At 39.3% G+C, this 25334-nt stretch overlaps 1 pseudogene; it reads right to left on the bottom strand.

The window, feature by feature from the left end:
* Positions 1 to 17923, bottom strand: part of LOC125343066 — a 46371-nt pseudogene extending 28448 nt beyond the window's left edge.
* Between the last annotated feature and the right edge of the window lie 7411 nt (positions 17924 to 25334).

Below are 25334 nucleotides of genomic sequence, written 5' to 3'. Positions count from 1 at the left end.
CTCCGCGCAGCTAAATCGAGAAATACTCCAGACAGCAGCCGAGCACGGAGGACCTGACACCGCAGAGACAGCGTTAGTACCCCGCAAAAAAAGAAAATTATTCTCGCTTGTGCCCACAGTCCAGCTTCTGGAAGGCATCCCTGTCCCCACCACCAGAGCAAAGCGCCATCTTTGCCACTGGCATAGGGTCAGACCAGACTGGAACTGAAGCGGGCCTGGGGAAAGCGAGGTCAAAAAAGCCATCTTTGAAAAGGGCAGGAGGGGCGGAATCAGTGAGAACCAGCTCCGCCCAGAAGAACGCCCCCTGCCCTGGCGGGAGGCGAGTCCGGGGATTATCCAGAGATGCCCCGCCATGCCCGCCGGAACTTCTAAACTTAAAGCAAAAGCTGCGAGCAGCTACCAGGGGCACGGAAACAACAGAAGGAGGAACAAACAGTTCTGGGGACAGCTAAATGGTCCCGTCACAGAGGAAACTAATTCCCAGCCCAAAACGGAGCTGCATTCCATAGCTACCTATGCCAAAGAGGCCGCCTCCCTCAGGCAAGCAACTCTTAGTGGAGCAAAACAGGCCAGAGGCACCACACTCTGCTGAGTTCACAGTCTAGTCAAGTCCAGGCATCAAAGGCAGCGGCCCCACAGCAGACAGAGGAGCCACAGTTCCTGTGACTGCCCACGTCCCCATCGAAAGAGGACGCCCAAGGCCTGCCTGCAAGCTGTGCGAACCTCAGAGACCCACGATTGCACCAACAGGGGAGAAGGTCAGAACAGATCCACCCCTTGCCAACTGAAATCAAGTCAAACCAGCCAATCAGGAAAATAGACTGCAGTCCATTGCAGAACCAGAGACTGGTTTCTTTTTCTTTTCAAACATTTTTTTTTAACTTTTCTTTTAAATTTTCTTTTTAATTTTTTCACACCTGAAACATCATTGGCTGTTTTTTTTTGTTTTTTTTTTGTTTGTTTTCCATTTTTACTGGTTTGTTTTATCAAGTTTTTTTTTTGTGTGTGTTTGTTTATTTGCTTGGGTTGTCCCTTTTCTGTTATTTTCCTTTTTATTTACTTATGCTTCCTTGTTAAATAATTTTTCTCTGTTTTGTGTATCTGTGTTCCAGTATTTTTACTTCATTTCTCTCGTTGCGTCCTCTTCCTTTAAAAATTACTTTCCTATAAATAACACCTACACCCTTTTCTGCTAACTCTCCAGTGTCTGTCATTTTATCAATGTGCTTTCTACTGATTCTACTCTTCTCCACATTTCCACGTCACTGAAACTAAACCAAAATCACCACCACCCCCCAATACACTTTACTCTATTCTCTTTACTACCTCCAACTTACCCTCCTGACTTACTGCCTGGACCTCCAGGCTCCAATGACTCCTGGTTATTGGATAGAGGATATCCCAGCTTAATACGAGTGAATCAAAGGGGTTCATAGAGAAAGCCAGTCCTAAAAGAACTTAATATAAAAACAAGAATTGCGTATAAGGTTGTAACAGTAAATAAGTAACTACTGAATACAGGGCCCAGGATCAGATGTTATATTGAAATTGTATTCTTTAGGAACCCCAAATCTAACTTTATAGACAGGTATACAAGTTATCTGTATATAATTGTGAAATTGTAAGATTTACACAACAGTGCTTGGTAAGGGCTGCTTTGGGTCTTAAACAGTGCTCACAGGTGCTGGTAGACTGGCATTCCCAATTCAAATGGGCAGAAGAAACACAAGAAAGATGGCAAATAATGAAGTCTTATCCCCCACCCAAAACAAGCAGGAAGCAGAGCAGTCAATCAAAAACATAGAAGAAAACCCCCAAAATGCTCTACAAAGTTTACTGATAAACATGATAAATGAAAAGTTTGAATCTCTTCAGTCAATTATGTTAGAGCGTGAGGAGGCAAGGCAAAAATTAATGGAGAATTTCATGGCATCCACAAATAGAAAGATAAGTGAGCTTCAAGAGTCAAATGAAAAGATAGCTACCCAACTTAAAGATTTGAGAGACAACACTCAAAACCAAAGTAATGAAGTTAATGAAGTAAAGAAGTCCATACAGGACCTAAGAAATGACATTGAAATCATCAGAAAAGACCAGTCAGAAGGAAAACAGATTCGAAATCAAGTAGCTAGCCTACAGTCCCGACTAACTGAAGCAGAGGATCGAATCTCAGGAGCTGAAGATTCCTTAGATTCTATGGAGAAAGATCAAAAATCAATACAAATCCAGTCCAAGCAACAAAACAGATCGCTACAGGAGATTCAAGACACAATCAGGAAGCCCAATTTAAGGATAATAGGTATTGAGGAAAACTTGGAGAAAGAGGTTAATGGGATAGGCAACCTATTTAACAGAATATTAGCTGAGAACTTCCCAAACATCCAGAAGGAAAGGCCTATACAGATACAAGAAGCATTTAGAACCCCAAATCGACCAGACCAGAATAGGACTTCCCACCGACACATTGTGATCAAAACAGCTTCAGCAGAGTGCAAGGAAAAAATACTCAAAGCTGTTAGGGCAAAGAAAACAATCACATATAAAGGAAAAGCAATCAGAATTACCCCAGACTTCTCAGCAGAGACCATGAAAGCAAGGAGAGCCTGGAATGAAGTATACCAAACTCTAAATAAAAACAACTACCAACCAAGAATTCTGTACCCCGCCAAACTCTCCTTCATAGCCGAAGGTCAAATAAAAGTCTTCCACAATAAGGAAAAACTGAAACAATATATCTCCACCAAACCAGCTTTACACAAAATCCTTAAAGATGTACTATACAGGGAAAATAATCAAGATCCCAACACAGACAGAGAAATGAACCCTAATTAGTAAACACTAGATCAAGAAATGGGAAGACACAGCTTTAAACAAGACAGTGATAATGAAAGGAACAAACGATCACCTCTCAATCCTAACTGTCAACATTAATGGACTTAATTCTCCAATCAAATGACATAGGCTCATAACTTGGATCAAAAATCAAGATCCATCTTTCTGCTGCCTCCAAGAGACACATCTATCCAGCAAAAGTAAACATCTTCTAAAAGTGAAAGGCTGGAAACAAATCTATCAAGCAAATGGCCCCCATAAGCAGGCTGGAGTTGCAATCCTAGTATCAGACAAAATTGACTTCAAATTAAAAAAGGTAAGAAGAGACAAAGAAGGTTACTACATACTAGTAAAAGGATCTCTCCAACAGGAAGAAATAACCATCCTAAATATCTACACGCCAAATGCAGGAGCACCCAACTTCATCAAACAAACACTACTGGCTCTAAAAACATTCATAGACCCAAACACAATGATAGTGGGGGACTTTAACACTCCACTATCACCTCTGGACAGATCAACACGCCAAAAACTGAACAAAGAAACCACAGAACTAAACAATTGCATAGACCAACTAGACTTAATCGACATCTACAGAATATTCCACCCAGCAAGGACAGAATACACATTCTTTTCGGCAGCACACGGAACATTCTCCAAAATAGATCACATCTTAGGGCACAAAGAAAATCTGTACAAATTCAGAAGTATCAAAATCATTCCCTGCATTCTTTCAGACCACAATGGAATAAAATTAGAGCTCAACTCATTCAGCCACCACAGAAAATCCCACAATTCATGGAGACTAAAGAACACACTGCTGAACCATCAGTGGATCATTGAAGAAATTAAAACAGAAATTCAAATGTTTACGGACTTCAACCAAGTTGAGGGCACAAAGTACCAGCTCCTTTGGGACACAGCAAAGGCAGTACTCAGAGGAAAATTTATATCTCTGAGTACATACATCAACAAACTGGAGAAACAGCAACTCAGTAATTTAAGGAAGCACCTTAATTTTCTGGAGAGAGAACAGCAAGCCAAACCCCAAGTCAATAGACGGAAGCAAATAATTAAAATCAAATCAGAATTAAATCAATTAGAGACGAAAAAAACCATCGAAAGAATCAACAAAACAAAGAGTTGGTTCTTTGAAAAAATCAACAAGATAGACAGACCCCTGGCAAAACTGACCAAAGAACGAAGGCAGCACACTCAAATAAACAAGATAAGAGATGAAACAGGTAGCATCACCACAGAAATAACTGAAATTCAGAAAATAATAAGGGACTATTTTGCAAACCTTTATGCCAACAAATTCGAGAACTTGGAAGAAATGGATGATTTCCTAGAAAAAATTGATACCCCCAAACTCAACTATGAAGACTTAAACCTTCTAAACAGACCCATATCCAGTATTGAAATAGAAACAGCAATAAATGATCTCCCATCCAAGAAAAGCCCAGGTCCAGATGGATTCACCGCAGAATTCTACAAGGCCTTCAAAACAGAACTCACTCCAATATTTCTCAAACTCTTCAATGAAATTGAAAGAGAACGTTCACTGCCAGACTCATTTTATGAAGCCAGTATAACCCTCATCCCAAAACCAGGCAGAGACTCATCACGGAAAGAGGACTACAGACAAATCTCCCTGATGAACATAGATACAAAAATTCTCAACAAAATTCTGGCCAATCGACTTCAACAGGTCATCAAAAAAATCATACACCACGATCAAACTGGATTCATCCCAGGGATGCAAAGCTGGTTTAATATACGCAAGTCAATTAATGTAATCCACCACATCAACCGGAGCAAGGTAAAGAACCACATGGTTTTATCGCTGGATGCGGAAAAAGCATTCGATAAAATCCAGCACCCATTTATGCTAAAAGCCCTGGAAAAACTGGGATTCCAGGGAACATTCCTGAATATAATCAAAGCAGTTTATGACAAACCAACAGCAAGCATAACTCTAAATGGTGAAAAACTAAAGCCATTCCCTTTAAAATCAGGAACAAGGCAGGGATGTCCACTCTCTCCCCTGCTCTTCAACATAGTACTAGAATTCCTAGCCAGAGCAATTAGGCAAGAAGAGAATATAAAGGGGATCCAAATAGGAAAAGATGAAGTTAAACTTTCTCTCTTCGCAGATGACATGATCCTATACCTAAAGAATCCCATAGACTCTACCCCCAAGCTACTAGAGCTGATCCATAACTTTGGCAAAGTTGCAGGATATAAAATAAACCTTCAAAAATCAACGGCCTTTCTCTATGCTAACAACCCGAAGACCGAGGCTGAAATCAGGAAAGCAACTCCTTTTGCAATAGCCCCCAAGAACATAAAATACCTAGGAATAACCTTAACCAAAGAAGTGAAAGACCTCTTTGAAGAGAACTTTAAAAGCTTGAAAAATGAAATTAAGTCAGAACTAAGAAAATGGAAAAACCTCCCATGCTCCTGGATTGGGAGGATTAATGTAATCAAAATGGCAATATTGCCAAAGGCTATCTACAAATTCAATGCAATACCCATTAATATCCCAACACCTTTCTTTAATGAAATAGAGGAAGCAATCCAGAAATTCATATGGAACAATAAAAGACCTAGAATAGCAAAAACAATCCTAAGCAGAAAGAACAGTGCTGGAGGAATTACAATACCCAACTTCAAGCTGTATTATAAAGCTATAGTAATAAAAACAGCTTGGTATTGGCACCGGAACAGGCCTGAAGACCAATGGAACAGAATTGAAGACCCAGAATTAAACCCACAGAACTATGCCTACTTAATCTTTGATAAAGGAGCTAAAACAATAGTATGGAAGAAAGATAGCCTCTTTAACAAGTGGTGCTGGCAAAACTGGCTCAACACATGCAACAAACTAAAACTAGATCCTTATATATCACCCTGCACCAAAATCAATTCCAAATGGATTAAAGACCTTGAAATCAAAACAGGCACCCTGAAGACACTAAAGGAAGGAGTAGGAGAAACACTTGGGCTCCTTGGCACAGGACAGAACTTCCTTAACAAAGACCCTGAAAGGCTACAAATCAAAGAAAGGTTGGACAAATGGGACTGCATCAAACTCCAGAGCTTCTGCACGGCAAAGGACATAGCTCTCAAGATAAACAGAAAGCCCACAGACTGGGAGAAGATCTTTACCGGACATTCAACAGACAAAGGCCTCATCTCTAAAATATATGCAGAACTAAAAAAATTACCTTCTTCCAAAACAAAACTGCAAAGAACCAATAGCCCCCTCATCAAGTGGGCTAAAGACTTACAAAGAAACTTCTCTGATGAGGAAATGAGAATGGCCAATAGACATATGAAAAAATGCTCTACATCACTGGCCATAAAGGAAATGCAAATCAAAACAACATTGAGATTCCATCTCACCCCAGCAAGAATGTCATATATCAAGAAAACTAATAATAACAATTGTTGGAGGGGATGTGGCCAAAAGGGAACCCTACTTCATTGTTGGTGGGAATGTAAACTGGTTCAGCCACTCTGGCAAGCAGTATGGAGATTCCTCAGAAGGCTCAATATAGAACTCCCCTATGACCCAGCAGCCCCACTGTTGGGTATCTATCCAAAAGCCCACAAACAAAATCACAGTAATGCCACCAGCACAACAATGTTCATCGCAGCACAATTTGTCATAGCGAGAAGCTGGAACCAACCCAGATGCCCCTCCATAGATGAATGGATCAGGAAAATGTGGTACATTTACACAATGGAATTTTATGCCTCTATCAGAAAGAATGACATTGTTCCATTTGTAAGGAAATGGAAGGACTTGGAAAAAGTTATACTAAGTGAAGTGAGCCAGACCCAAAGAAACATGGACTCTATGGCCTCCCTTATTGGGAATAATTAGTACAGGTTTAGGCAAGCCATAGCAGAGCATCACAAGGCCCAATAGCTATACCCTTAGAAACACATAAGATGATGCTAATTGAAATGAACTCCATGTTATGGAAACAAGTGATATATCACAGTTGTAACCACTTTCAACGTCCTATGTGTATGTGTAGTTTCTATTATAGATAATGTTTTGTATCACCTTCCTATGTTTGTACCTACACTATCTCTGTAATCTTATCTGAGTATATTGGACACCGTGTTTACTGGTATTGGAAGTAGGAAATTCAAAGGGAATACCAAATTCGAGAGACACAGGGTAAAAAAAGAGAAATAACTACAAAAGCAATACTTGCAAAACTGTTTGGTGTAAGTGAACTGAACACCTGGGGGGGGAGGGAAAGGGGGGGAGGGAGGGGGGCATGAGGGACAAGGCAACAAACAGTACAAGAAATGTATCCAATGCCCAACGTATGATACTGTAACCTCTCTGTACGTCAGTTTGATAATAAAAATTTGAGAAAAAAAAAAAAAAAGAAATCTTTCTTTTCCCAAATAAGGTTATACTCATAGCTTCCAAGGTGGGCTGATGTTTTGGAATGGCTTGCCTTATACAGTAAAACAAAAGGCAAAAAAGACATAAACTTATTTTCCTTCCAAGTAAAAGCTACATGAACAAAGGCATTTATAAGTAATGCAAATAGGCAAACCACTTATTGGAAAAACTATCTGTAATATATCTCTCAGATTGCTTTTATAAAAGAATTAAGTTTTGTCAGATCTTGAGCCAATATCATATTCTTTTAGTTGCTATAATTTTAGAGCATGTTTTGATATATGGCAGTATAAGCTGACTTATGTTATTATCTTTTGAAAATAGTTTAATTACTTTTCTTCTATTTTTAAATTTTATTAGCATACATTAATACGTCAAGGAGATTTCACTGTGATCATTCATAGACACATACAGTGTCCTTAATTTGTGCCAGTATGGCTTGAACTGAAGGACTTGGTCTCTTGAGTAGCTAGGATTACAGGCGTGAACCACTGGCACCCCGCACACAGTGTACTTTGAACAAGTTCACCTCTATTATATTCCTTTAGCCTCTTTTCCTTTTCTCAAACAGTATTTGATGCTTTTCATTATGCTACTTTCATATACACACACACACACACACACACACACACACACACACACACGAAAACTCTTTAACCTCTAGTATTTTCTCCCTTTCCCCTGTTCCTCATGTTGGTCCTCTCTGACTATCCCTCTTGTATACGCATGCCTCCTTCTCCTTTTCCTCTTTCTTCCTCTCCTCCTTATATTTCTTGTCATTTCAGACTTATAATCTGCATTTGAGTTAAAATGTGATATAGATTTCTGAGCTTGGCTTAAACAATTTAATATGATGTTCTCCAGTTCCATGTATTTTCTTGCAAATGATATTTCATTATGGCTATGTAATAATCCATTGTGTTTACGTTATATATTTTCTTGTTTTTCTTTCCAGTCCTTGGTCTTGAACTCTGGGCCTGGGCATTCTTCCTGAGCATCTTTTATTCAAGGCTAGCACTCTACCACTTGAACCACAGCACTACTTCTGGCTTTTTCTGTGTATGTTGTACTGAGGAATCGAAACCACGGCTTCATACATGCTAGGCAAGCACTCTACTACTAAGCCACACTCCAAGCCCTTTCTTGTTTCTCTCTGTGTGTGTGGGGGGGGGGGTAGTGGGATTTGAACTCTGCCTGCTATTCTAGTACTCTTACTACTGCTCCACACTTCCAACTCTATTTTCTACTGGTAATTTTTGTGATTAGGTCTTGCTTCCTTCTTGCTCATATGCCTGAGTGTGATCTACTGGTTAGGCTTCCTGGTAGCTAGGATACCAGGTATGTACCACTGCTTCCATATCTTCATTGAGAAAGTGTCTCAAGGACTTTTCATCACCGTCTGGCCTTGAACTGCTATCCCAACAATCTGAGCCTGCACAGTAGCCAGGATTACAGCCTGTAACTGTTACAGATAACATATTTTCTTATCCATTCAACAGTTGCTGGGCACCTAACATATTCCATAGCTTTGCTATTGTGAACAATGTTGCTATAAACATATGAGTGCAGGTATTTCTCCTGTATGCTGATATACTTCAAGTAATATCGCAGGGTCATAAGTATGCCTATGGTTAGTTTTTTGAAGACTTTGTATTAATTTTAACAGTAGCTATACTAATTTACATTCCCATCAACAGTATATGAGGGCCTTCCCCACCCCACATCCTCACAGCATTTGTTATTGTTTGTTTTTCTGATGATAGCCATTCTGAATGGGACGAGATGAAATCTAGTGTTATTTTAATTTGAATTTTGTTTATGGCAAAGGATACTGAATATTTCTTCATATACTGAATAGCCATTTGTACTTCTGAAAACTATGTTGTTTGCCTATTGACTACTTAGATTATTAGTTCTTTTGGTTGGCTGTATAGTCTGAATATTGATATTTTATCTGTTGAGTAGCTGGCAAAGACATTCTACTGTTTGATAGATGGACTCTTGATTATGATCATTATTTCTTTCGATCTACAGAAACTTTTATAATGGAATTGATGCAACTACAGTGGTCAATTCTTGTTCTTATGTCCTGGGCAATTGGAGTCCTGTTCAGAAGATAATTGCCTGTATTTATATCATCAAGTTTTTTTTCCTATGTATTCCTGTAGTAGTTGCCAAGTCCCAAATCTTACATTTCAGAATACAGAAATATTCCATCTTTTTCTTACACATTAGAACTTGCTTTGCCTTGAAAGCTTGGTCTGAGAAAATGGCCATTTAGAAATCCAATATTTGCTGGATATATATCTGTGATGAATCCCAAATTATTCTTTAGAATAATCTTTTTTTTTGTTCATGCTAGGAATCAACTCAGGGCCTTAATTGTGTTAGGAAAGTGCTCTACCACTGAACTACAGCCTGTCATACTGTTCCTTTTCAAGGGAGAAAATTCTCCCTGACAGATATGCAGCCAAGAAGAGAATATTTTCCACCACCATTGCAACAGCTCAATGTTAGTCAACTTACCTACCCACTTCCAGAAACAACTCATCTAGCATGATTGATTTATACCCAGGATTTCCCTTTCTTCTCATACACTGAGCCAACAAAAGCTCTGAATTCCCTGAGCCTTAAAATTACAAGTACCATAGTCAGTGCCTGGGGTCAAATGAGAAAGAAAAGCAGAGAAAGTCCTCTTTGCCAGTGTGAGGTTTCTGCTTCTTTATAATAATAATAAACACCAGAACTGGGTGTTGATATCTCGCACCTGTAATCCTAGCTACTCAGAAGGCTAAGGCCTGAGGATCATGGTTCAAAGCCAGCCCATGCAGGAAAGTATGTGAAACTCTTATCTGCAAGTAACCATCAAAAAGCTAGACGTAGAGGTGTGCTCAAATGCTAGAGTGCTAGCCTTCAGTGGAAAAACTCAAAGACAGAAGCCAGGTATTGAGCTCAAGCACACACACACACACACACACACACACACACACACACACACACACACACACACCTCCATTCTCTTTGCCTTTCTATTTGCTGTCACAGCTTTCTCCCACGTGGCATGGCCAACATATAACACCATAATTAGCTGCTCCATCCTCTGCAGCTGCCCCAGCCAAACCTGCCAGCGAGAAGACAAGAGGCAGAGGGGAAGGTGGCATCAGGCAGATTTTCTGAGAACTTGCAACTGACCTTTAGTTCTGAACAGGAGTTCAGGTATCACTCACTCCATAGTAGTGAGAAATAAGTACTCAGGAGGAAAGGAAGGGCTCTTCCACAATCAGTGATTTAGTTTCAGCAAGCCAGAGGCCCTCTAGGCCTGCCTAGTACATAACCGCTAAGATAAAAAAAAGTCAGTGTTCCTGGTTTTCTTTTTTGTTTTTCAAAATTTTATTATCAATCTGATGTACAGAGAGGTTACAGTTTCATACGTTAGGCATTGGGTACATTTCTTGTACTGTTTGTTACCTTGTCCCTCATACCCCCCTCCCCCTTCCCCTTCCCCTTTCCCCCCTGAGGTGTTCAGTTCACTTACACCAAACAGTTTTGCAAGTATTGCTTTTGTAGTTGTTTGTCTTTTTTTACCCTGTGTCTCTCAATTTTGGTATTCCCTTTCAATTTCCTAGTTCCAATATGTTCCTGGTTTTCTTGTGTGATTCTAGTCACTAGGAGGAGATTGTAGGCCATGAACTGTACACTCAGGACATTGTTCATCTGCCTAGTGCATACATCCATAAGATCACTGGAGAAATTGTCAGCGAGTACAGTACACTGCAGTACGTGTTCCTGATGACCCAGACATCACAGAGTTACCTATGTAGGCAGAGGTGACCACTAGGTCACTGTCGGGGTTGAAGGTCAAGCTAGTTATGTTGTCTATGTGACTTCTCAATTTCTTTTTTGTTGTTGTTTTGTTTTGTTTTTGTGCTGGTCCTGATGCTTGACTGCAGGGCTTGGCCACCGTTTGTTAGTGTTTGTGCTCAAAGCTAGCACTCTATCACTTGAGCCACAGCTCCACTTCTGAGTTTTGGGTGGTTAATGGGAGATAAGAGTATCATAAACTTTTCTACTTGGCTGGCTTTGAACCATGATCCTCAGATCTCAGCCTCCTAAATAAGTAGGATCACATGTGTGAGCCACCAGCACCTAGCTCTTCAGTTCTTTAATATGTGTCCCAAAGGCCAAGTCTCACAGCTTCAGCTGCTTGACCTCATCTGCAGATGCTAAGTACTTGCCATGGGGAGCAAAGGCAAGGGAGAGTACAGGGCTGCCATGACTGGAAAAGAGCCACACTGAATTCGGCTGCTGGGTCTCTGAAGTCCGACAGTCTTGTCAGTTGACTCTATGGCCAAATAATTTGAGAAAAGGGTGGAGTTTGACACAGTCCACATCTGTCAGGTGTCCTGCAAATATCCTCAGTGGGTTCTTCCAATCCAAGGACCACAGCCTGGTGATGCGATTATGGGAGCCACTGATGAAATACAGGCTATATGAGCTGATGTCCAGGTCCCACACATGGTAGGCTTGTTCTTGGTACAGTGCAGTGTTGGTGAAACATTCCCAATATCTGATGGGCATGTCTTCAGAAAAAGACAACAACTTGGAGCTGTCTGAGAGGAACTGCATGCTGCATAGTGGTCCACAGTACCCCCACAATATCTTCATCTCTGTGCCCTTACTGTCTTCTTCCTCTTCCCACAGAGTATCACAAACCAGCTGGTTGCAGGATGTATCCACATAGTGGGGCTCCGACTTCAGTATCTTGGACCACAGATTGCACAGCTTGGGGAGCTTGATGCAGGAGCTGTCAAATGCAGCAACAAGCCGTTTGCTATCAGGAGAGATTTCTGATGTGTAAACAGCTGCTCTGTGTTATAGAAGGCTTAGAAGCAGATGGTAGGGAGAGGAGGTTCACCCCTAACAGACCTCATGGCTCTGCTGAAAGACCTCCAAGGCAGCCTAATTTTACAGAATAGAACTGGGTAAATCTGGGGGTTTCAGGCTGCTGCTCTTGCTATGGGAAGAGCTGCCACTGGCATAGAGCTCATTGTCCATCCTCTTGGCAGGCTGCACATCCAAGTGGATATGCTTGGTAAGGATCTTGCATAGGGCTGTGTTGTTGCTTTGGTGATAGTAAGGTACTTGTAGCTATCTTCTTGGAGATGGACCACATACTTATTGTCTAGGAATGCTCAAAGTTGGACAGAATGTCCTAGATCGTCTGTGTGGTCTGCAGCTGGTCCATAACATCCTTTTGGCTTGCATTCTGCAGGACCATTCCATGGAAGCAGCTGTAAAGCTTTCTACCATGCCCATTGGGCTGCTTTGGACCACATTGAAGTGGAGATAGACAAGCGATGGGGGTCGGGGGTAGAAGTGAGACATCACTCCTTCACGGCTGTGCTGGGTATCAGAATGGGTGTGAAGACTCATCAGTGATCCAAACTGTACTTCATACTGTTGGATTTCTGGCAAGTGGCTGCAGACACTATGTTGGCAGAACCAGATTCCAACTGGACTCAAGTTGGAAGCCATCTGCTCAGCAGTCTGTGACATCTGATGTTTGTGCTTTAAGGAGCCATCAGAGTTCCTATGCTGCCAGGTTTGAGGTAGCTAGAGACACTGTCACTTGGACCTGATCTATGTAGGCTCATGTTTCCTAACCTTGTGATGCCAGAATCACAACTGATGGGGGGCAGGAGCACAACTCACTGTCAAAATGCAGGGTGGGTCACCACCCACACTTCCACTGAGTTCAGTACAGCCAAGAGTGATCAGACCTTTACCGATGAATGCTTTGTCCATGGATTCATGGCATGGCATCTATAGTGTCCAGCCTGGGTTGCCATGTGTGGATCACTTCATTTGTGGGCTAGGAAGAAGACAGGCCCTGCATAGGTGCCCCTGAGCAAGCCTGGTACGGCTGTCCTGCTGTTGCTTCTTTGAAGGTCAGGAAAAAATTATCAGTGAATATATTCACTTCTTGATTGCTTCTTCTTGTTGTTCTGAGACCCTTTATTGCTGTCTTAATGTCATTGCTATTTAAATGTATTTTTATTCTCTTGATTCAATTTGATAGGTCAAATGCACCTCGAAATTCATCGGTTTCTTTCACATTTTCAAGTTTAGTATAGGTTTATATAGTATTCTCTAATGATCCTGTGAACTCCCTTGTTCTGTTTTGTTTTCTTTTGTCTATCGTGGGACTTGACCTCAGGGCCTGGGTACTGTCCCCTGCTTTTATGCTCAAAGATAGTACTCTAGCCACAGTTCCACTTCTGGGTTTCTGATAGTTAATTGGAGCTAAGAGTATCCTGCCCAGGCTAGCTTCGAATCCTGATCCACAGATTTCAGCCTCCTAAGTAGTTAGGATTACAGGCCTGAGTCACCAGTGCCCAGTAACTGGATATTGGTGTTTTCTTGATAGACTCCCCTTTCTAAATGTGGGTCCTGGGGCACTGTCCCTTAGCTTTTGAGATCAAGGCTAGTGCTCTATCACTTGAGCAACAGCTCTACTTCTGGCTCTTTGGTGGCCAATTAGAGATAAGAGGCAAAAGGTAAAAGTCGAACCAATGTGACAGCAATACTTTGAAGAAAATATGCTGTAAACCAACTGTACAACTTGGGGTGGGGGGAGCTAGAAAGGGGGATGGTGGGAGGAAAATGAGGAAGGAGTTAACAAGTTTGTTAGGAGATGTACTCACTGCCTTGTATATGACATTGTAACCCCTCTGTTTATCTCTTTGACAATAAATCAATTAATTAATTTTAAAAAGTAGTCTCATAGACTTTCCTGCCCAGGCTAGCTTTGAACTGTTGTCCTCAGATCTCAGCCTTTTGAGTAGCTAGGATTACAGAGTGAGCCACCAGCTCTCAACCTTAGCATATCTTTATGGTGACAGAAATTTTTGTTCTGTTCATTTTCATTTGATTCTAGGAATGTTTTGATAAAGCCTCTTTATCACATTGATGACTCCCTAATCATTCAAGGGTGAATATTTGAGTTCATGTGTTTGGTTATTTCTATAGTTTCTCTAGTTATTTATTTTTATCTTTATTTCACTGCAATATAGGAAATTATTTCAGTTTTCTTGTATTAAGACCTGCTTTATGCCTCAAGATAGAATTTATTCTGAAGAACGTTCTGTGAGCCACTGAGAAGAATGTGTATTTGGTGGCTGTTGGGTGGAAAATTCTGTAGATACACATTAAATCAATTTGGTCAATAGGTGCCATTTAATTCTCAAGTTTTCTTGTTGACTTTTTGTGTATTCAACCTATTTGTGAGAGCAGAATAATAAAGTTACTCACTGTTCTTGCTGGTGTCTATCTATATTTATGTCCAGTCGTGTTTGCTTTATAAATTTGGGTGCATCAACTTTTGATAAGCATAATTTTTATATCTTCATGATGAATTGTTTCCTTTATTAGAATGAAGTGCCCTTTGTCTCTTTTTACTAAATTTTACTGAAGGCTGCTTTGTCATACATCCACTCCTTCTTGCTTTCAAGGTCCATTTCATTGGGAAATCTTTTCCATCCTTTTATTTTAAGCTTATTTTGTTTTTTTTTTTCAGTGAGGTGTATTTTTTGTATAAGGGACAAATGGTTGGGTCTTCTTTTTTTTTATTCAATTTATTTTCTGTCATTTTCCCCCTACTCAAGGTTGGCACTTGAGCTGCACCTCCAATTCCAGTCTTTTTCTTTTGATTGGAGAATAGAGACCATTAATATTCAGTTATTTAAAAATATTTAGCGATTCCTGCCATTTTATTAGTTTTATATTGTTCAATTTTTCCTTGATTCTCATTTTTCTTTCTTTTTAAAATTATCTTTAAGTAGTGTACAAGCAGTTACCATTTAACAAAGCAGATCATGAATGCAATGCATCATGATCAATGTCACTCCTTTCAACACTCACACCCATCCTTCCCCACATACTCCTTCCCTCACTCTTATTAATTTTGTAGAATATACATTGGATTCTGAGTGCATTTTCCCCCTCTTCTCCTTTGCATTTGTCTACTTCTTTTCCCTTGACACTACCCCACCTCTTTCAAGTATCCACTTTCTGGTGTTTATTTTGTTGCCTTTCTGATGAGTTACATGATTTGAGTTTTTCCCTGAATCTACCATATTTCAGTTAACAGATTTGTAAATAGTTGCATATCACCCAAGGTATTTCCTTATAAGTTTACAAGCTAAATCTAGCCTCCACATATAAGGGAAAGCATGTATCCTTTGTCTCTCTTGGCCAGATTTACTTCACTTAACATAATTTTTCCAAGTCTTTGCATTTCTTTACAAACGGCTTCATTTGTCTACGATCTTTTGAGGTTTGTCCTTTCCTGTATTTTCATGGTTGTGTTTATCTTCCTTTTCTATGTGTAGGATTCCTTTAAGTATCTTCTGCAGCAATAGTTTAGTTGTCATACATTCTTTAGGTTTTGTTTATCATGAAACATTTTATATGGGTATAGCAATCTAGGTTGATAGTTATTTTATTTTAGAACTTGAAATATATCATTTTATGCCCTGGTTGCTTTGAAAGTTTCTTCTGAGAAATCTATTATGATGATGAATTTTCCTTATATCTGACTTGGTGCTACTCTTGTAGCTTTCAACATCATTTCCTTAACTCGTATACCGATATTTTAACTATGATAAACCTTGGGAAGTTTCTTTTCTGGTCTTCTCTCTGGAACCCTAAAGGTTTGCTATGCATAGATGACCACTTCTTTCTACAGATTAGGGACACTTTCTGCTATTTCCTTAAATGTTTTCTGTGTGTTTAGCCTCCACCTCTTATTTTTCTGCATTCACATGTACATAGATTTTGGATTTTAACTTTTTTAGAGGTCTTCATGTTCCATTTCTTTTTTGCTTAATCAAACTTCTTTATTCTTTGCTAGGCAGTGGGGGTGGGGCTGAGGGCAGGAACGGGAGCAAGAGGAGCTTCATCCTAAGGTCAGCTCTGCTTTGCACACCTCAGACTATGGGGGCGACTTTGTGGTGACTAGTGTCTGGAGATTCTGCTTGGCTACATGGTGGGTGACAGCCTGGGTGACCCCTATACACAGTTGAACTCTGGGCCTGGGTGCTGTCCCTGAGCTCTTCAGCTCAAGGCTAGTGCTCTACCCCTGTGAGCCACAGCACCACTTCTGATTTTCTGGTGGTTAATTGTACATATAAGTCTTACAGACTTTCCTCCCGGGGCTCACTTTGAACCACCATCTTCAGATCTCAGCCTCCTGAGTAGCTAGGATTATAGGTGTGAGCCACTGGCACCTGGCTACCCATAGGCTTTTAAAGTATTATTTTTTTCCTTTATCATCATCTTCATGTTCAAATATGTCTACCTTGACATTAAGTCCTTTGAGACAGTCTGCTAGAGAATTTCCACTAAGGTTTTATCAGAATTATTGAGCCTTTCATTGGCAGGATTTCAATTTGATTTTATTTGTGCCAGTCCTGGGGCTAGAAAGCAAGTCCTGAGCACTGTCCTTGAGCTTCTTTTGCTCAAGACTAGTGTTCTGTCACTTGAGCCACAGCTTCACTACTAGTTTTTGTGGTAGTTAATTGAGATAAGAAGCTCATGGATTTTCCTGCCTGGGCTGGTTTCAAACCATGGTCCTGAGATCTCAGTCTCCTAAGTAGGTAGGATTACAGGCATGAGTCACCAGCACCGGGCCTGATTTCTTTTTTTTTTAGAATTTATGCATCTTTATTCAATTCTTCTTTATGTTCTGCATTATACTATTTATTTTATTCAGTTCACAATTTGATTTTTCTTGGAATTTTCTGAGATATTTATTCATGTACTCTTTCTTTTCATTGGTCACTCATATAATCATTTCTTTTTAATTCTTTTAGATTTCACCCCTTTAACTGTTGTTTGTTACTGTGAGGTTGTTACATTTTGTAAGAGCTATGTTGCCTCTTTTTTATTGCTTCATGTTTCTTGTGTTTCTGCATTTAGGTTTGTGAATCTGTGACCAAGTTAGAAATTATAATAATTTGTAGTCTTTTCTCGAAGGATTCTCAATATTCAGACAGGAGAGTTGTATTGGTAGGATGCAGGTGCTATTTCTCACCATTAGGCTGGTGGTGTGGCTCAGTCACTAAGCATTTATCTATGTGCTCAGGGTACTGGGACTGATTACCAGCACCACTCATATTGAACAAAAGTAGCTGGAACCTCTTATAAGGGTTTGATTTTCTGCTTCTGAGATGCTTTCACTGTAGAAGCTTCCCTTCTTTGTTTAGTGAGAGTCACTGCTTGATTTATAGAGTAAGTATGTCAGGTGGGCTGATCAAGCTCCTTCTTGCTTTGCAAGTCCTCCAGTTTGTGTCCCCAGGGACTGTAAGTTTCCAAGGACATGGTAAACCCTGAATGTGTCAGAGAATTGGGGGGCAGAGTACTGATTTTTGCATTGGTAGAGGGAAAACTGAGAGTCCTAGACATTTCTGCCTGCTAGTCTCATTGCTTACAGAACCTATCTAGCAGTTTACCTCCCTGTTGGAGAGGAGGCTGAGCAACTCTTGTGATGCAGAGTCTGGACTGAAGGGCCTTTAATCCTACCTGATAGAAAACACTTGCCAAGTTGACGTTTCCAAAGATGGCATCAGGGCTTTCAGATACCACACAGTAGTTCATCGCGGGCGGGGGGGGGGGGGTGGCGGGAGGAACCTGGGGAGATCATGTGATTTGGAGGTCCTGAGATCAGTGCCCTCAGAGCTTCTTAGTAACAAACCAGGATATAGTTTCCAAAGCTGAGTGTGAATGCTTTCAGAGCCTGTCCAACAGGTCACCTCCCTGTTGAGAGGAGGGAGAGGCTGTGGAAATCATGTAACTCAGAGATCCTGGGCCAAGGTCATCTGACATGTCTTGTAGCAAATGCACATCAGAAAGCAGTTCCCAGAAATAGGTGTCAGTGCTTTCAGACACTGCTTAGCACTTTACTTCCCCATGGGAGTTGGGAGGAAGTTGTAGAAATCACAGTTTGGAATGTTTGGTCTCTGGGCCCTTAGACCCACTTGCCAGCAAACATAAACATGAATGCATTTCCGAGAGTGGCCATTTGCCTCCCTATGGGGAAAGGATGTTCTGAATACCATGTTGCAAACCACCCCGAGTGCCTTATCCTGCCACAGCCAGCAGCAAAGCAATGATGGAGACCGGACAGTGGAACTGGTTTCAGGGTACCAAGGAACCTGCTGCATAAGGTCAGCAACAGATCCAGAGATCCCTTGAACAGAGCTTTTATTTTTTTTTTAGAATATTGACATTTTAATGAAAATAAAACCAGTAAAGTGCTTTCAGGGAACACCAGAAATAAGTAGTGGAGCTGTATACAAATCATAGATCATTAGGGCTAAGATTTCTACTGCTAATTTTATGGTTGATATTCAAAATTATAATTCTGTTAAAAATTTAAAAATATATATAATTACTTTCTGGGCAAATAATTTGACTTATTTTTCTATAATTATCTTTTTTTCAAATTTTTATTATCAAACTGTTGTACAGAGAGGTTACAGTTTCATACGTTAGGTATTGGATACATTTCTTGTACTGTTTGTAACCTTGTCCCTCATACCTCCCTCCCCCCTCCCCCTTACCCTTTCCCCCCCTGAGGTGTTCAGTTCACTTACACCAAACAGTTTTACAAGTATTGCTTTTGTAGTTGTTTGTCTTTTTTTTACTCTGTGTCTCTCAATTTTGGTATTCCCTTTCAATTTCCTAGTTCCAATACCAGTATACACGGTTTCCAATATACTCAGGTAAGATTACAGAGATAGTGTAGGTACAACCACAGGAAGGTGATACAAGAACATCATGAATAATAGAAGCTACAGATACACATGGGATGTTGAAAGTAGTCACAACTGTGATATAACAATTGTCTCCATAACATGGAGTTCATTTCACTTAGCATCATCTTAGGTGTTCATAAGAATATAGCTATTGGGCCTTGTGATGCTCTACTATGACTTGCCTAAACCTGTACTAATTATTCCCAATAAGGGAGATCATAGAGTCCATGTTTCTTTGGGTCTGGCTCACTTCACTTAGTATAATTTTTTCCAAGTCCTTCCATTTCCTTACAAATGGGACAATGTCATTCTTTCTGATAGAGGCATAAAATTCCATTGTGTATATGTACCACATTTTCCTGATCCATTCGTCTACTGAGGGGCATCTGGGTTGGTTCCAGATTCTCACTATGACAAATTGTGCTGCAATGAACATTGTTGTGCTGGTGGCATTACTGTGATTTTGTTTGTGGTCTTTTGGATAGATACCCAAAAGTGGGGCTGCTGGGTCATAGGGGAGTTCTATATTTAGCCTTCTGAGGAATCTCCATACTGCTTGCCAGAGTGGCTGAACCAGATTACATTCCCACCAACAATGAAGTAGGGTTCCCTTTTGGCCACATCCCCTCCAACAATTGTTATTGTTAGTTTTCTTGATATATGACATTCTTACTGGGGTGGGATGGAATCTCAATGTTGTTTTGATTTGCATTTCTTTTATGGCCTGTAATGTAGAGCATTTTTTCATATGTCTCCTGACCATTCTCATTTCCTCATCAGAGCAGTCTCTTTGTAAGTCTTTAGCCCACTTGATGAGGGGGCTATTGGTTTTTGCAGTTTTGTTTTGGAAGAAGGTAATTGTTTTAGTTCTGCATATATTTTAGATATGAGGCCATTGTCCGCAATGTTCATTGCAGCACAGTTTGTCATAGCAAGAATCTGGAACCAACCCAGATGCCCCTCAGTAGACGAATGGATCAGGAAAATGTGGTACATATACACAATGGAATTTTATGCCTCTATCAGAAAGAATGACATTGTCTCATTTGTAAGGAAATGGAAGGACTTGGAAAAAATTATACTAAGTGAAGTGAGCCAGACCCAAAGAAACATGGACTCTATGGTCTCCCTTATTGGGAATAATTAGTACAGGTTTAGGCAAGTCACAGCAGAGCATCACAAGGCCCAATAGCTATACCCTTATGAACACCTAAGAGGATGCTAAGTGAAATGAACTCCCATGTTATGGAGACAATTGTTATATCACAGTTGTGACTACTTTCAACATCCCATGTGTATCTGTAGCTTCTATTATTGATGATGTTCTTGTATCACCTTCCTGTGGTTGTACCTACACTATCTCTGTAATCTTATCTGAGTATGTTAGAAACCGTGTATACTGGTATTGGAACTAGGAAATTGAAAGGGAATACCAAAATTGAGAGACACGGGGTAAAAAAAGACAAAACTACAAAAGCAATACTTGCAAAACTGTTTGGTGTAAGTGAACTGAACACCTCATGGGGGAAAGGGTAAGGGGGAGGGGGGAGGGGGTATGAGGGACAATGTTACAAACAGTACAAGAAATGTATCCAATGCCTAACATATGAAACTGTAACCTCTCTGTACATCAGTTTGATAATAAAAATTTGAAAAAAAAACTGCTTTTGTACAGGTCTCCTTTATATTGTTGTTGTCACAGTAGTATCTTTTTTTACAAGAACATATTTATACATTATTTGCCAAATAGCATAAGAAGCTTTATGCATTTTTTTTTGCCAATCCTAGGGCTTGAACTTAGGGCCTGAGCACTGTCCCTGGCTTCACTTGAGCCACAGCACCACTTCTGGCTTTTTCTTTATATGTGGTGCTGAGGAATCAAACCCAGGGCTTCATATATGTGAGGCAAGCTCTACCACTAGGCCATATTCCCAGCCTGGTTATATGCATTTATATGTAAATAAAAAGAATCATAGAGCTGTGTGCTGGTGGCTCATACCTGTATCCTAACTACTTAGAAGGTTGAAATCAGAGACTCATAGTTCAAAGCCAGCCCAGGCAGAAAAATCCATGAGACTCTTATCTCCAATTAACCACCCAAAGTCTGAAAGTGGAGTTGTGGCTCAAGTGGTAGAATGCTAGACTTGAGCGAAAAAGTTAAGTAAGAGTGCCCAGGCCCTGAGTTCAAGCCCAAGTGCAGGCATACACGAAAAGTAGAATTCTATACCAGTAGAAAAATAATGCTGTATTTGTGTATTTAACTTTCTCAGAGATCTTTATTTCTTCATATTATTTCTGGTTGCTGTCTAGTTTTTGTTTCAACTGAAGGACACACTGTCAATTTTTTTGGAGATTGAGTCTACAGGTCACAAACTTACTTAACTACTATTTATCTGAAAGTTTTAATTTTTGTTTTGATTGTGAAAGGACATTTTTCTAGATGTGAAATTCTTAGCTTACAGTTTTTAATAGAAAAATACTTTATTAGTCCATTAAAGTCACCTGATTAAATATCCATGCAAATATCATATTTAATATTTTACTATTAGAAACACTCATTAATTTCATAAATAAGGACAGAATAATTATTTTGATTGCCATATTGAACAACAAACTAGAAATCAAACTAAAATAAAATATAGAAAATACTTTTTTCAGTTATTTTTCTTTAGCATTGTAAACCACCCTACTTTCTTATTATCAGCATAATTCATTTGAGGAATTGGCTGTTATTGAGCGTTCCTTGTATATAATGGGTTATTACTGTCTTGCTACTTCCAGCATTCTTTTGTGTATTTTTAATAATTTGACAGTGAATGTTTTAGTTTGGACTTCCTTAAATGTATTTCATTTGATGTTTATCAAGTTACTTGGATGCATAGATTTAAGCCTTTCACCAAACTCCAGAGGCTTTGGATCTTATTACCACCTCTTCTCATTCCTCTCTTTTTATTTCTAAGGTTTCTAAAATGCATATGTCATTCCACTTGATGGAGATCTATGTTTTTTATTCTTATTTTCCCTGTTCTCCATACTGGAAAATTTAATTGCACTGTCCTCAAGTTTCTAGATCTTTTTGTGACTTTTTTACATCTGTTTTTGTAATGCTATAGTTGTAATTTCACTTTAATTGTCTATTTCTAGCATCAATATCACTGTTTTGGTAATTTTTTTCTTTTACAAATTCTATTTTCATTTTGCTCATACATAACTTCCCCGATTTTCTTTAGTTCCATGCTTTCCTTTAACTATTTGACATATTTATGACAATTATGAAAAAAAAATTTTTTTGACCAGTCCTGGGCCTTGGACTCAGGGCCTGAGCACCATCCCTGGCTTCTTCCCGCTCAAGGCTAGCACTCTGCCACCTGAACCACAGCACCCCTTCTGGCCGTTTTCCATATATGTGGTGCTGGGGAATCGAACCGAGAGCTTCATGTGTAGGAGGGAAGCACTCTTGCCACTAGGCCATATTTTCAGCCCCTTTTATGAAATGTTTTAAGAAGTCCAATATCTTGACTTTTTAGGGATATTTTAAGTTAATTTATTTTGTTAGTCTTAGTGGGTCATGAGTTCTTATTTCATTGCAAATGTTCTAGCTTTTTGGTTGAAAATTGGACATTTAAATATTATAATGTGTAACCCTGAAAATTAGATTCTTTCCTGTCCTTCAATTCAAGGTTTTCTGTTATTAGATTGTTGAAGGCTTTAGTTACCCATTTGTTTAGTTACTTCTCCAGAATATTTTTGCATGAAGTCATTGAGGTATTCATTTAGTTTGTTTTCTACTAGAGCTTTGACACTAAAAACATATACATGAACCAAAAATATATACAAACAAAGAAAACACTGGCATCTGTCTTTATAAGCAGATTTTGTGCTGGGATATTTTTTAAAATCTTATTCAGGCTGCATACCATTCTGCTAATTCAGCCTCTAATCTTGTTAATACTTAGCCCAGAAATCAGTAGAAGATGAAAGAATAGCATCTCCCCATGGTGGCCAAGGCATGTGGCTTTCAGATTTCTCCAATATACACAATCATTTTAAAGGCCTCAAGTTTCTAATAAAACAAATCAACAACAAAAAAACTAGGCTTCTCGTTTTTCCTTTTATTTTTGGTGGTATTTTGGCTTGAACTCAGGCCCTCATGCATGTGCTTTCCTTTTATCTCTCTCACTAGATTTTCTAACCTATATTTTAGGCTATTTTTTTTCAGTACTTGTTGTTCAAGAGGATGTCAGAATTTCCTTCATCTTGTGATGTTTTTGTGTAATGCTCATCATTTTTCTTCCCTGAGAGAATTCTTAGTTAGACAAAACAGAGATAAGGTATCCTCCAGACAGATTAGAAGAGGTATGCCCAGTAATTCTCTAAAATGTCTTCAGAACAAGCAAGTGGAGTCCAACACTGGAAAAACAGGTTACCCTTTCAAGCTGGCTACCTGGCTAGAGATAAGGAATGAGATATAGGCAAGTAAAATGCCACACAATTGGTCTTTCTTACTTATTTTTCTGAAAAGACTCTCACTCACTAGCCCAGTCATTAACTGGGTTGTTTTCTTTGAGGATTTAATCTTTTAAGTTCTCTGTTTGTTCTTGATATTATAGCTGGCAAAAATCTTCTCCCTTTTTATAGGCTTTCTTTTTATCTTGTTGGCTATGTCCTTTGCTGTGCAGAAACCTTTTAGTTTGATGCAATCCCATTTATCAAGTGTTTATTTGATTTTCTGTGCTTCTGGATCTTTTCTCAGAAAGTTTCTACCTGTGCTCAAGAGCCCTAATGTTTCCTCTACTCTTTCCTATAATATTTTCATCGTCTCTTGTCTTACATGAAATCTATTATCTACTTTGAATCAATGCTGGTATGAGGTGATATGTGAGGATCTAGTTTCTTTTTCTACACATGAATACCCAGTTTGTTGAAGAGGCTGTCCTTCTTCCAATATGTGGTTTTGGCTCCCTTATAGAATATTAAATGGTTGGAGGACTGTGGGTTTATTTATGGGTCTTCTATTCTGTCGCATTGGTCTTCAGGCCTGTTTTTGTACCAGTAGTAATCTGGTTTCATTAGAGTTTGAAGTTTGGTATTGTTATCCCTCCAATACTATTTATCCTGCTAAGGATTGCTTTTGCTCTTCAGTGTCTTTTATTGTTCCATAAGAATTTTTGGATTGCTTTCTCTATCTCACTGAAAAATGATGTTGGGATTTTGGTGGCTATTACACTGAATTTGTAGATTGCTTTGGGCACTATTGCCATTTTCACAATGTTAATTCTTCTAATCCAGGATCATGGAAGGTCTTTCCATTTCCTTAAGTCTTCTTCAATTTCCTTCTTTAAAATTTAAAACTCTTCATTATACAGATACTTCACATCTTTAGTTAATTCCTAAGTATTTTTAAGGTTATTTCAAATTGAGTTGATTTGATTTGAGTTGCGTTGAATTGATTTCACAATCTTCTGTTGTTGGAGTACAGAAAAGCTACTGATTATTATGGGTTGATTTTGGTTACTTCACCAAAGTTTTGAATCAGTTCTACTAGCTTGGGGGAGGAGTCTATTCCTGGCCATAAAAGAAATGCAAATCAAAACAACGTTGAGATTCCACCTCACCCCAGTTAGAATAGCCATTATATAAAAATAAATAAATAAATAAATAGATTCTGGCAAGGATGTGGCCAAAAGAGAACCCCAATACACTAATGGTAAGAATGTGAACTTGTTCAACCACTCTGGAGTGGTTTCTCAAATAATTGGACATAGAACTATACTCTATGATCTAGCAGTTCCACTCCTAGGCATTTACTCAAAAGATTATAAACCAAGATACAATAAAGCCACCATCACAAATATGTTCATTGCAGCATAATAGCCAAGGAATGGAATGAGCTCAGATGCCCCTCAATGGAAATATGGATCAAGAAAATGTGGCATATATGTACAATGGAATTGTACTCATCCACTAGAAAGAATGATACTGTACCATTTGTAAAGACATGGAACGACCTGGAAAAAATTATTAAGTAAGTCAGGCCCAGAGAGACAAATTATGCATGTTTTCCCTTATTTATAGAAGCTATATTTAGCTCACAAACTTTTAAGTAAATATGCTGCGTGGTACACAAGTGTACACAAATATATTAACTGAAATTCAGTAGATCCAAGGGAGAACTCAGTGTAGTTCCTTAGAAAGGCAAAGTCAGAGTTCAGCAAGCTAAAACACCAGAAAGCTGATATTTGAAAGGGTTG

The sequence above is a fragment of the Perognathus longimembris genome, chromosome 28 (assembly GCF_023159225.1).
Source record: "Perognathus longimembris pacificus isolate PPM17 chromosome 28, ASM2315922v1, whole genome shotgun sequence".
Classification (NCBI taxonomy): domain Eukaryota; kingdom Metazoa; phylum Chordata; class Mammalia; order Rodentia; family Heteromyidae; genus Perognathus; species Perognathus longimembris.
The sequence above is the reverse complement of the archived record's forward strand: the minus strand, read 5'-3'. Positions and strand labels throughout refer to the sequence as shown.